General features: G+C 49.2%; 1 pseudogene; it reads right to left on the minus strand.

The window, feature by feature from the left end:
* Nucleotides 1-4710: 4710 nt before the first annotated feature.
* On the minus strand, nucleotides 4711-5495 carry LOC101655558 (annotated as a pseudogene).
* Between the last annotated feature and the right edge of the window lie 7060 nt (nucleotides 5496-12555).

The raw sequence follows: 12555 nt of genomic DNA on the forward strand, positions 1-12555 counted from the left end.
GACACCTCCTGTTCGCATAGGCTGGTGTGCTTCTTCCATGTGGGCTTTGTTGCTTCTGAGCTAGATGGGCACTTGTTTACCTTCAAGCCTTTAAGACCCCAGACACTATATCTTTTGATAGCTAGACACCATCAGCTTTCTTCATTTATTAATTTTTAAACAGGACAAAGAAACTACATCTGGATGAGGGAGACCATTAGTGTGAGGTCATGATGGTGTCCAAGGGTTTGCGGATAGAGAGCTTTGTCTCACCGGCTTCAGATGTGTTTGCTAGTAGGAGAGGTCTGTCCCTGGAGAAATACATCGTGCTAGGTAAAGTAGCAAGGCAGTGACAACAACGAAGACCCTAGATGACAAAGTGGCTGCTGCGATGGGCTTCAACAGAATACCAATTGTGAGGATGGCGCAGGACTGGGCAGTGCTTCGTCCTGTCATACAAGGAGTTGTTATGAGTTGGAACCTGTTCAATGGCACCTGACAACAACATGCTATTCTGTGCTCACTATTAAGAGACCAGTTGGCTGGATAGGGTCGCCATGCAATCGATTCAACAATAACAAGTGTTAGGTTGTTTCTGGCTATTCCCCATATACTTGCATTAATCTGCAGCTAGACCATAGAAGGATTTATGAGGAAGAAGCATTGGTATTTAGTTCCCCTTTTTAGGTTCATATCTGGCCGTTTATAGTTCCATCTGTGTGCCCTTCCCCGTGGACAGATGAATAAGTCAAGCATGTCTGCACCCTTCCCAGGATACATGGGTGAGAAGGTTTCTGAGTGCCTTCCTGGGCCTGCGTGAAGGCTGGGAGTGAGCCAGGGCAGGAAGGCACGTACACACCACTCCAGGCGGCATGGCCCTGACTCATGGCTCTGTCAGATGAAGATAAACAGGTTGGAAACTCCAGGGTTCTGAATTAGCTCTGACTCACTGACAATCAGCCTTAAACAGGTCATTTCACTTTTCAGTTTTCTTCCTTGCACTGCCACACAATCTCCGGGAAGGGCTTATAACATTAATCCTGGGATCCTGAGAAAGATGAGAATTCTTCCAAGATGATGCCAGGAGCATTGTAGTTCTTGGCCTCCTTCACTGGAAGATGTCTAATGCGTCCTCTTTTACCCTGGCATTTTGAATGGCCCCTAAGTAGAAGTTTCGTTAGTGGCCAACACAGGCTCTACCTACCTAACACCCCTAGAGCAATTTGGCTGAAACTATTGATCACACGCGTCTTAGAACCTCTTACTACTCCCTTTAAGAGTTGTGGTGGCATAGTAGCTCACGTGTTGGCTTACTAAGATGAGGCTTTCTGCTCCCACTAAGATTTACAGGCTCGAACCCCACGGGGGACGGGGCAGTTTTCCTGTGCTGCACAGGGCTGCTCTTGGGCCAACGAGACTTGAGGGTAATGAGCTCACCCCTGAGAGGGGGAGTCCTGCGGGGTTAGCAGAGACTTCCCTGATTGCACAGTGGGTTACAGTGGACGCTAACAGCAAGGTCAGCAGTTAGAGAGAAAGATGAGGCTGTCCGCTCTTGTCAAAGATTTATAGCCTCCGAATCGCAAAGGGGCAGTCTACCCTGTCCTATAGTCTGCTATGAGTTGGAATCGACTTGATGGCAGTGAGTGAGTTTGGTTTAAATGAGGGAGACCTGGGTTCCATTCCTGACTTGCAGGTCGTGGAGGCGTGAGTGTTGCTATGATGCTGAACAGGTTTCAGAGGAGTTCCCAGACTTAGAAGGAAGGACTGGTAATTTATGTCTGAAAATTAGCCATTGACAACCCCGTGAAGCACGACGGTTCCGTCTGGGCACCAACGAACGAGGTGGCAATTACGGTCACAATCAGCCCTCTGTTTCTATTCATGGCTCTTCAATTCTTTTCAAAATGAAAATGACTTTGGTATTTTGTTTTCCTCTTCTGAACTTACAGGAAATGCTTGTTCATTGTAAAAACAAAAAAACAAAAAAAAAAACCCCAAATAAGCAAGCAAGCAAGCAACAACTCAGATAACACCAAAAAGCATCGGAAGGAAGGGAGTCACCTTCCAGGGCATCCTCGGAGATGCTGCCGTTGGCATGCTGGAGCGCAGCCCTGCACATGTTCGCGCCGTACGCCTGTCCACACACAGAGCACTTGTTCACAAAGATCCCAGGAAGTACAGATTTAGCCTCTCAGTTGGAAGAGCTGCCCTGTATTCCATCACATGGGCGTAGCTTCTCGCTCATCTCCTCCCTTTTCTGCTGCGACATCTAGGTTTGACTAAGCCCTTAACGAGCGTATTAAAGGCGTCTAAAGACAGCGTTATGATGTTAACAATTTACACCACGAAGAACGCATCTTCCGCAGCTGGAAGTGGATTCAAACCCGGATGCACATGGCGGGAGACACAGCCTGCTGCAGTCAGACCCGTTCTAGGTCCGCGCCTGCCACTTTCCTGTGTGGGCAAGTCCCTTCGCCTCCCTGACGCTCATCTACAGGTGCAGCTACATAAAAACTGGGTGTGAAGTACTGTGAAATTGGGAGGAACCCTGGTCCCTGACTGAGAAACAGGGAAGAAACTGGGATTTCTCCATTCTCAGAAAAGGGAGAATTTTAGGATTTCCCTGGACGAGACTTAAAGGAAATCCAAGGTGTCAGGTGGTTGTTTATGGTTATTGAGTCCATTCGAACACATCGCCACCTCTCGTGCCACAGAAGACACCCCCGCCCAGCCCCGCACTGTCCGTGCGGTGATCGAGCCCACAGTTGGAGCCACTGGGTCCATCCGTTTCACAGAGGAGCTTCCGTGCTCTTCCGCTGACACTTCACCACGCAAAGACTGATCGCTCCTGACAATAGGCCCAAAACACATGAGATGAAGTCTTGCCATCTCCGTTGTTTGGGAGCCTTCTAGCTGTACTTCTTCCAAGACAGATGAGCTGGCTCTTCCGGCCGTCCACGGTACTTTTCACCAACCCTATAATTCAAAAGCACCAATTCTTTTGAGCTCTTCCTTACTCATTGTCCAATTTCGTATGCAGATGTTAGAGAGCCCGAGAAAAGTTCCGAGCAACATCGAGCCTTAGCAGTCAGAGTCCCATCTCCGGCTTTCCGCCCACCGCGGCAGCTGCTGTGGCATTGCCTCTGACGAGGGAGACCCTCTGTGTCAGCGTAGAACTGTGCCCCGCAGAGTGCCAGGGCTGAGTTTTCAGAACTAGGTGGCCAGGCCTTTCTGCTGAGGTGTCTCTGGGTGGGTTTAAATGCCAACCTTTGCATGAGCAGCCAAGTCCTTAACTGTTTATACCACCCAGGGACTCTGCTCTCCCTCCTTTCCCTGTTTGAGGGCTGTGAGTAAATCAAATGTTAAATAGGTGGTGGTGACCAAAGGCATAGCTCTGGAGAGCTACAAGTCTGTAACGTGACCTAGTGGGAAAATGGGAGTCAGCATATGGATCTTTCTCATTCCCGCGACTGCCGCGGGGTCCTGGAAACACTGTCTAACACTGGAGTACTCTTCACTTTATGATGCTTCTGACCCAAGGCAGTCTCGTTTTCTTTCCATTTGTGATTGCTGTTTTTGAGAATATGTACAGTGGAACCCAAACAATTTGCTTCTACAGGTATAATTCAGGGACCCTGATTATATTCTTCTATTTGTTTTCATCTTCTTGCCTCCTTGTCTGAGTGCTTCCTCCTCATTAACATAAACTCCCTGCCCTCCAAGGCCCCATCTCAGGTTCCTCGTGGCTGAGGTCTGTCAGTGATCCCGGGTGCTGCAGTTAGGTGCTGTGGAGCTGGCCTCCACTTATGCCAGCCCCATGTAAGCACAATGGAGCTTGCCCAGGCCTGCGCCGTGCTCACACGACTTACTATGCTTTTTTACCTCTCACAATAACACCTTTTATTTGTCAACATTAAGTCTGATTTTTTTAATCGTTTTATTATACAACTCTTATCACATACAACTCTTATCACATACAACTCTTATCACAATCCATATGTCCATCAATTGTGTAAAGCACATTTGTACATTCATCGTCCTCATCATTCTAAACACACTTGCTCTCCGCCTAAGCCCCTGGCATCAGGTCCTCATTTTTTCCCCTCCCTCCCCGCTCCCCCCTCCGTCGTGAGCCCTTGATAATTTATAAATTATTATTTTGTCATATCGTGCCATGTCCAACATCTCCCTTCACCCACTTTTCTGTTGTCCGTCCCCCAGGGAGGAGGCCACATGTAGATCCTTGTAATCGGTTCCCCCTTTCCAACCCACTCTCCCTCTACACTCCCAGTAAGTCTGATTTTTTTTTAATGGTTTTATTAGGGGCTCATACAACTCTTATCACAATCCATACGTCCATCAATTGTGTAAAGCACATTTGTACATTCATTGCCCTCATCATTCTCAAAACATTTTCTCTCCACTTAACCCTCCCTTCCCACTCCCACCTCCCTCATGAACCCTTGATAATTTATCAATTATTATTTTGTCATATCTTTCCCTGTCTGATGTCTCCCTTTACCTGCTTTTCTGTTGTCTGTCCCCCAGGGAGGAGGTCACATGTAGATCTTTGTAACCGGTTCCCCCTTTCCATCCCACCGTCCCTCCACCCTCCCAGTATTGCCACTCACACCACTGGTCCTGAAGGGATCATCCGCCCTGGATTCCCTGTATTTCCAGTTCCTATCTGTACCAGTGTACATCCTCTGGTCTAGCCAGTAGGTCTGAATTTTAAACAGATTCTTGAACTGGTGGCTCATAGCCATCAGCTTGTTCCACGTTGCACCTGTCTCGTCTCCAGTAGTTTCTCCAGGACTTCCACCTTCACCATGAAGCTCCACGAGTCTTCCCAAGTCAAACGTGGGCTTCTTCAGCATTTTACTTTTCTGACAAACACATCATGGAGGAGAGAAATAGACTGGCCAGCCTTTTCTCTGTCTTTCCCAATGCTGTCTGGAATCGGTTTACTGGCCACTTCTTTCAAGCCATTTGTCTGCACCTCTCAGGTCATGATTTCCCTCATTTTCCTCAGGATTTGGCGGACCTGTGAGCATAAGAGGTCTTCCGAATCTGATTATTGGATTTTTTGTAAAACCAACACAAACCAGATGCAGCAAACACCCATCGGTATTCTGGACACCAACACGAGCTTCCATCACGGCCTACCATGTTTTGACCACGGAGCACACCTTGTCCCGCGTAAGACCCACTCCAGGGAAGTCGGTCAGGCAGTGTTTGCCCTGAACATCCTCAGTAATCCGCTTGAATTTTCTAAAGGCAATCTCCTCATTTTGCAGATCAACAAGGCTCACTTCAAAAACTCGACCCTTGAAGCCATCAGATGCAATTTTGATTCCTTGAGTCCTGGTAACTAGTGTTTTTTCAATATTTCTTATATCGAACATAGCTGGTGATTTCACATCAAACCAATCTTTCTTAGAAAATGGATCAATCACTTTCTTCTTAGCTCCTTTTTTTGCCACCTTTGTAAGGCGCTTGTTCTTGCCGGCCGCCATGGTGCCGTGCAAAGAGCCATAAGGGCCTCGTTCTGATTCTTGAGCCTATTGTTGTGGCTTGTGCCCATCCATCTCATGGAGGGTCTTCCTCTTTTTCACGGACCCTCTACTTTACCAAGCATGAGGTCCTTCTTCAAGAACTAGCCCTTCCTGATAACGTGTACAAAGCGAGTGAGCCAAAGTCTTGTCTCCCTAGCCTCGAAGGAACATTCTGGCTGCACTGCTTCCAAGGCAGATTTCTTCATTCTTCTGGCAGTCCATGGGATGGTCAACAGTTTTCACCAACGCCGTGATTCAAAGGCATCCGTTCTTTGGCATACCTCATTGCCGAGGTTTCCAGCGCAGATGAAGCCACTGAAGAGGCCATGGCTTGAAGGACATCTGAGTCCTCGGAGTGACATCTTTGCTTTGCAATATTTTCGGCATCAGATTTTCCCAAAGCAAGACTTTGTTTGCTTTCTTGGCGATTGTTTCTATGGTTGTTGATTGTGGACCCAAGTGCAAGGAGATTCTTGATACTTTTCTCTGTTTATCATGGGGGTTACATATTAGTCCAGTTGTTGTTGAGTTGGGATCCTTACTGCAGGCTGTAACCTTTGATCTGTATCAGTAAGTGCTTCAATTTCAGCAAGCAAAGTCGTGTCATCTACATATCACAGGTTGTTAGTGACTCTTCCTCTAATCGTTCTTCTCCAGGGAGTCATTTCTCAGATTATATGCTCAGCACACCCAGTGAATGAGCATGGTGATGAGATGCAATCTTGATATACACACTTTCCTTAATTTTATATAATGCGATCAGTATCCTCTTGCTCTGTTTGAATAATTGCCTCTTGGTCTAAGTGCAGGTTCCACATGAGCACAATTCAGTGTTCTGGGATTCTCATGCTTCGCAATCCCGTCTATAATTTGCTATGATCTACGCGGCTGAGTGCCTTTGTATAGTCCATGAAACACAAGTAAACATCATTCTGGTATTCTGTGATTTCAGCCAGCATCCATCTGACATCAGCACTGACATTCCTTGATCCAAGTTCTCTTCCGAACCAGTTTGGAATTTCTGACAGTTTCCTGTTGATGTATTGCTGGCACCGTTTTTAATTATCTTCATCAAAATTTCATTTGTGTGTGATATCGGTGACATTGTTGATCACTTCCATATTCGGTGGGCTCACCTGTCTTAGGACTAGGCACAGATATGCATCTCTTTCAGGCATTTGGCCTGGTAGCTGCGTTCCAAATTTCTTTTTTTTTTCCTCTCCAAATTTCTTTTCATAGATGAATGAATTATTACAGGATTGCCTGCATTTGTAGAGTATCTCAACTGACATCTCACCACCACAGTACAACAAAAGTACCGATGAGTGGTGGCGATGGAGGTACAAAGTCGAAATGAGTGCAGCCTTGTTGTCCTGTGCACTTTTGCAGGGAGGTGACAAGTCACAAAGGGGCATGAGCCTTGCAGGATGGCTCAGCTGGAGCCACAATCAAAGCCTAAGTGAGCAGCAGTGAACAAATCAAATGAAGCATGACATTTGGCAAACTTGCTGCAAAAGCTCCTTTAAAGTGCTACTAAGCTGTATTGACCAATCAAGCCACAGTATTTTAAATTGCCTCATATGCATACAAGACATGAACAATTACTAAGGTATACCAAAAAAGTGATGACTTTGAAGGATGGCATTGGTGACGAATATTGACTACCGCGGATTACCAGGAGCACGAACCACATCACCTTGGAAGAAGTCCTGGAGTGTGCAATGGGAATGCTCCTTCGGAGAGAGGAAGGCAAGACTTGCGCTCAAGTATTTTGGACATGTTACCAGAAAGAGCCTAAATCTTGGAAAAGGTCATCCTGCTTGGTAAAGTAGAGGGTCAGTGAAAAGAGAAAGACCCTTAATGAGTTGTACTGATCCAGGGGCTGCAACAATGGGCTCAAGAACAACAACTAATGGGAGGACCGGGCAGGGCAAGGCGGAGGTTTCTTTTGTTGTACCTGGGGTTGGTATACGTTGAAGCCAACTCAACAGGACCTACAACAAGTACGACTATGAGGAGGCAGCTCTTCCTCAGTCGTATTTTGAGTATCTTCCAACTTGAGCGGTTCATCTTCTGCCACTACGTCAGACTTATAGCAATAAGATTTTCACAGGTTAATTTTTTTTTATAGGGGAACCAAGTCTTTTTGCCTTGTCTATCCCAGTCTGAGAAGAACCCAGGTGGAGCAGTGGTTACATGTTGGGCTGCTCACCACAGGTCATTGATGGAAACCACCGGCTGCTGTTACCGTCTCAGAAACTCACCAGGGCAGTGCTCCTCTGTTCCCGAAGGCTGCTAGGAGTCAGCACGGAGTGAGTGACCTCTTAGATGATTTCAGTGCGATAGCTCCCGCGGTTCAGGAAGTTCAGGGCCTGTGAGAATTTGAAATTGTTCTGCATTGCCCCCCTTTTGATTGGGATTCTTCTATAGACCCTTTGTTCACAATGTGCCGTGACAGCCAGGCGCTCTCCAGTGCTAGTCTCGTGGCAAAGGAGGCAGTCATGGCGAGGCAGTTAGCCACGCGTGCCCTTTCCTCCTCTCATTCCCGGCTCTCCTTCTTCTGTTGCTCCAGACAGATCCCGTGCGCGCGCGGTGGCCACTTATCAGACAAGCTCTTTAAGCCTCGGTACCTCAGTTTTCTCTTCTATAAAATGGGGCTTACGATCCTGCTCTACCTGCCACACAGGGTTCTTGTGAGCGCACATGACAAGCCACATGTGAAAGTGTTTTGTAAATCTAAAGAGTTTCACACCCACAAAGCCGCTTCTCTGCAGCTCCAGGCCCTGCCCCAGTGCCGAGGGCATGATGGGATAGCACACAGGTGGGCGAATCCCTGGTTCAAAGGTGGGCCTTTGTAGAGCAGGAGACGCGTAGAGAGATCCTGACTGGGAGGCCTGCCCTGACAGGCACAGTTCGGGGAGCTAGGGAAACAGGGGGAATACAGCAGATGAGGTCCTGACTTACAGAGCTGAGCTGCTGGCAGACAATGAAAGGGGAGGCAAACAAAACTGGATCATCTGAGAGAGAGATGGGGCTCTGAATGACAGGAAGCCAGCTGGCAGGGAGGGCTGAAGCAGGGGCTCGTTTGGGCGACTGGAGAAGATATCACCTGAACAGGAAGATGTGAAGGAGAAGGAAGGCCGGGTGCTCAGTGGCATAGAGACAGAAAGCGCAGAGCCCTCCAGGCAGGATCAAATGCCTGTTTGGGGAACTTAGAGCAGGCAGGGGGGCTGGCAGCTGTGGAGGAGAGGGTGGGCAGAGAGGAGGGAGACATGAGCTAGTTTGTGTGGTTCAAAGTCTCACTTCCTGTGGTTGGGGACTAAACGGCTGTTTAGAGTTTGCAAAAGCTTTCTTCGTGAACTAGCCCAACTTCCTGAAACTACTGGCTGGGAAAGTGGGGGCGCAGAGCGAGGCTGCTGACCCAGTGTTATCTGCCACTCTGTACCTAGGTCTCCAATCCAGGATCCTGAGCTCCAGCCTCTCCCCCAGGGATGTGTGGGAGATTGGAAGGAGGGCCCCCAACGTTCTCTCCCAGCAGCCAAGGCTTCCTGCTTCAACCAGAGACCCCAGGACTGGGCTCCAGGAAGGTCATGTGCAGCCCAGCTGGGCCTGCACGGTGCTATGAGACCCAGCGCACAACCCTCTGCTGGCAGCAGCGGGAGGAGGGCTCAGCTCCACGAGTCCAGCCAGCCAGGAGCAACCTGATCGAGCAGGAAACGGGCCTTCAGCCAGACAAAGCCTCAGCTGGGCACCTGGAGCCTTTGTTCCCTTTATTCTTGGTGCAAACTTTCCCAGGCACCTGCAGCTGGGCCTCAGGAGCACCTGGGCCAACAAGGGGCTCCCACGGGATCTGGTTCTCCTGCCACAGGGAGTGGCCCAACTCGTGACCGTGAGGGAGGTCCCGTAGCATCGTAACAAAAACAATAGGGTCCACTTAGGGAGCTCTTCCTACGTGGTGCCAGTGTCATTTCATTTAACTCACAACAAACCCAGGAACTACAGGACTACCACCCCAGTGTACAGATTAGGAAACTGAGGCACAGAGAGATAAAGTAACCTGCCCTAGGTCACATGGTAGAACCACCCCCAAATCGAAGAAGAAAAAAACCTGTTGTTATGGCAACCCCAGGTGTTACCAAGCCAAAACTACCCCATGGGATTTTCCTGTGATCCTTAGAAAAGCAGATCACCAGGCCTTGCTTCCACGGTGCTACCAGATAGGTAGCCAAGCGTCAACGTTTAGGTTAGGGGTGGAGTAGGAAAATTAACAACAGATATCTTACTTTGATTTTTAAGGATTCTCTTTCTTATTCACAAACTCAAAAATTCATGCCTTTGAGTGATTCTGACGCATGGCAACCCTACAGGACAGAGTAGGACGGCCCCCTGTGGGTTTCCGAGACTGTAACTCCGTATAGGAGTAGAAAGCCCCGTCTCAGTATATGTGCCGCTGCCACCGCCGTGAGCCCCGCCAGCCCCGCCCGTCTTTCTCCAATGGGTGCAGCCCAGTGGGTGACCACCATGCCACCAGGGCTCCTTTAGTCACACAGCAGATGTTCATCATGAGAAGCCTGAATTCCAGAGGCTGCTCGACAGCAAAGCCATTCCGTCTGGCCCCGGTGGCAAAGGATGGTCAAGCCAGTACCTCTCATCGCATTCTCAAAGGCCTCCAGACCGCAGGTGGGTAGTGGCCAGATTCTCAGCCACCAGCGCTGCAGTTAGCTGCGGTCAGCGGGTCTCGGTCAGCGGGTCTCGGGCGGGAGAAAGGGAGGGCTCCACCAACCACATTGCCATTGGCCAGTGGTTGAACTTTAGTTCTCCGTCCTGTCCTCTGTATGTGGGGCCCTGGTGGCGCCGTGGTTACAACCCTTGGCTGCTAACCCAAAACATGACGGTTGGGTCTCACCAATTGCTTCTCGGGAGAAAGATATGGGGGAATCTACTCCCCTAAAGATGTTGGGAACCCCACAGTGCAGTTCTACCCTGTGCTGGAGGGTCACTGTGGACCGGAAACAGCAGTGGTTTGGGGGGTGGGGCCGTCGCTTTACAGCCTTGTGTTAGAGCTGCTTCTGGGCACAAGGTTTGTGGGAGGCTGTGGTTTATAGCTGTTGTCGCCGCTGCTGGAGACCACTGAGTCGGCTCCGACTCATAGCAACCTGACGCAGAACAGAGCGAGACACTGCACAGTCCTGCGCCCATCCTCGCAATTGTCCCTGAGCTCATTGCTGGGCCCATTGTGGCAGCCGCTGTGTCAATCCATCTTGGGGGCCTTCCTCTCTTTCTCTGCCCCTCCACTTTACCGTTTTCTCCAGGGACTGGTCTCTCCTGGAACACGTCCAGCATCTGTCCCAAGTCTTGTCACCCTTGACTCTTACTGTACTTCTTCCAAGAGAGATTTGTTTGTCCTTTTAGAAAGTCATGGTTCTTTCGATATTCTTTGCCAGCACCACAATTCAAATGCATGGATTCTTCATTGGTCTTTCTTATTCAATGGCCAACCTTCACAGGCAGGGGAGGGAATTGAAAATACCATGACGGGAGGCATACCTTAGTCCTCAAAGTAACATCTTTGCTTTCTTGTACTCAGTCGAGGTCTCGTAGCGCAGATTTACCCAATGCAATGTCTCCTCTGATGTCTGCCTGCTGCTCCCATGAGCGCTGGTTGTGGGTCCAAGCAAGACAAAGTCCTTCACAACGTCAACCTCCGCTTCACTGATCACAAGTTGCCTCTCGGTTCAGTGGTGAGCTTTGGGGTCTTCTTTACATTGAGTTGTAATCCAGACTGAAGGCTGCAGCCCTGGATCTTCATCAGCAAGTGCCTCGATTTCAGCCAGCCAGCTGTGTGTCCTCTGCACGTCGCAGGTTGTTAATAAGCCCTCATCTGTGCCAGAACGCTTGGAAGACAGCTATTGGCTAACTGACTGGAAGAGACCCTTATCTGAGCCCCTCCAAAGAAAGGTGACCAGACAGAAAGCTCGACTACAGAATATCATGCTATCTCGCACAAGTAAACTTTTTCTGAGATCAATGTACATTGACAGGGAGCCGCCGGAGGTCAGGCTGGGTTCCGAAGACGACGTCAAGAAGGGATCTCATCGCTGATGTCAGATGGATCTGGGCTCAAAGCAGAGACTATCAGAAAGATGTGTACTTGAGTTTTTTTGACTGTGCAAAGACATTCAACGTGTGGACCTTCATGAACTATGAATAACCTTGAGAAGAATGGGAATTGCAGAACACTTTCTTGTGCTCATGGGGAGCAAGAGGCAATTGTGCTAACAGAACAAAGGAGGACAGTGTGGTTTAAAATCAGGAAGGATGTGCGTCTGGGTTGTCTCCTCTCACCATACATGTTCAATGTGTATGCTGAGCAAATCATCAGCGAACCTGGCTTCTATGAAGAAGAATATGGGATCCGGATGGGAGGAAGCTGGTTTATAGTGGGAGCTCTAAATCCATTCTGAGTCTCCATAGAGACTGAGCCTCCATGGAGTTCTTTCCGACCAGTGACCAGTGCGGTGAACAGCATTGCCCTCAGGCAGAGTGTCAGAGAGTGGATCACTACTATCACTGCCCCAGTCAGCCCAGGGAGGGGGAGGCTCACCCTCAGACACATTCCTGGGTGTGCCCTTGTTGGGGTTCTAGGCTTGAATTGGCTTAGAGACTGCCTTGGTCCTGAGCCTGGAATCGATCCCGTACATGTTTCTAATCTGTGATGCGGTGTATCTCCCCACCACGGCTCTTTCCTGCTTCCCGCGTTCCGCCTTCCACGGTGATGAAAATTGCTCTGCCACCAATCCTGACGTCGTGGGCTTCCTGGGACCTCCATGTCCTGCAGAGGTGGCCGCCTCTCTGAGTCCTTGAACACCATCACGGCCAGGTGCGGATGGTCCCCCTCATCCGCATGATTGCTCTTTGCCCTGGTGAAGAGTTAATGAGTGAGTTCCTCTAAACTGTATTTCAATTTGACGGCTGTTTTCTCTCCTCAGGAGACAGACTGGGCTTTCTCCTTCTGCAGACG

This window comes from Echinops telfairi, unplaced genomic scaffold, assembly GCF_000313985.2.
Source record: "Echinops telfairi isolate 266 unplaced genomic scaffold, ASM31398v2 ScPeMD7_7;HRSCAF=31, whole genome shotgun sequence".
In the NCBI taxonomy this organism is placed as follows: Eukaryota; Metazoa; Chordata; class Mammalia; order Afrosoricida; family Tenrecidae; genus Echinops; species Echinops telfairi.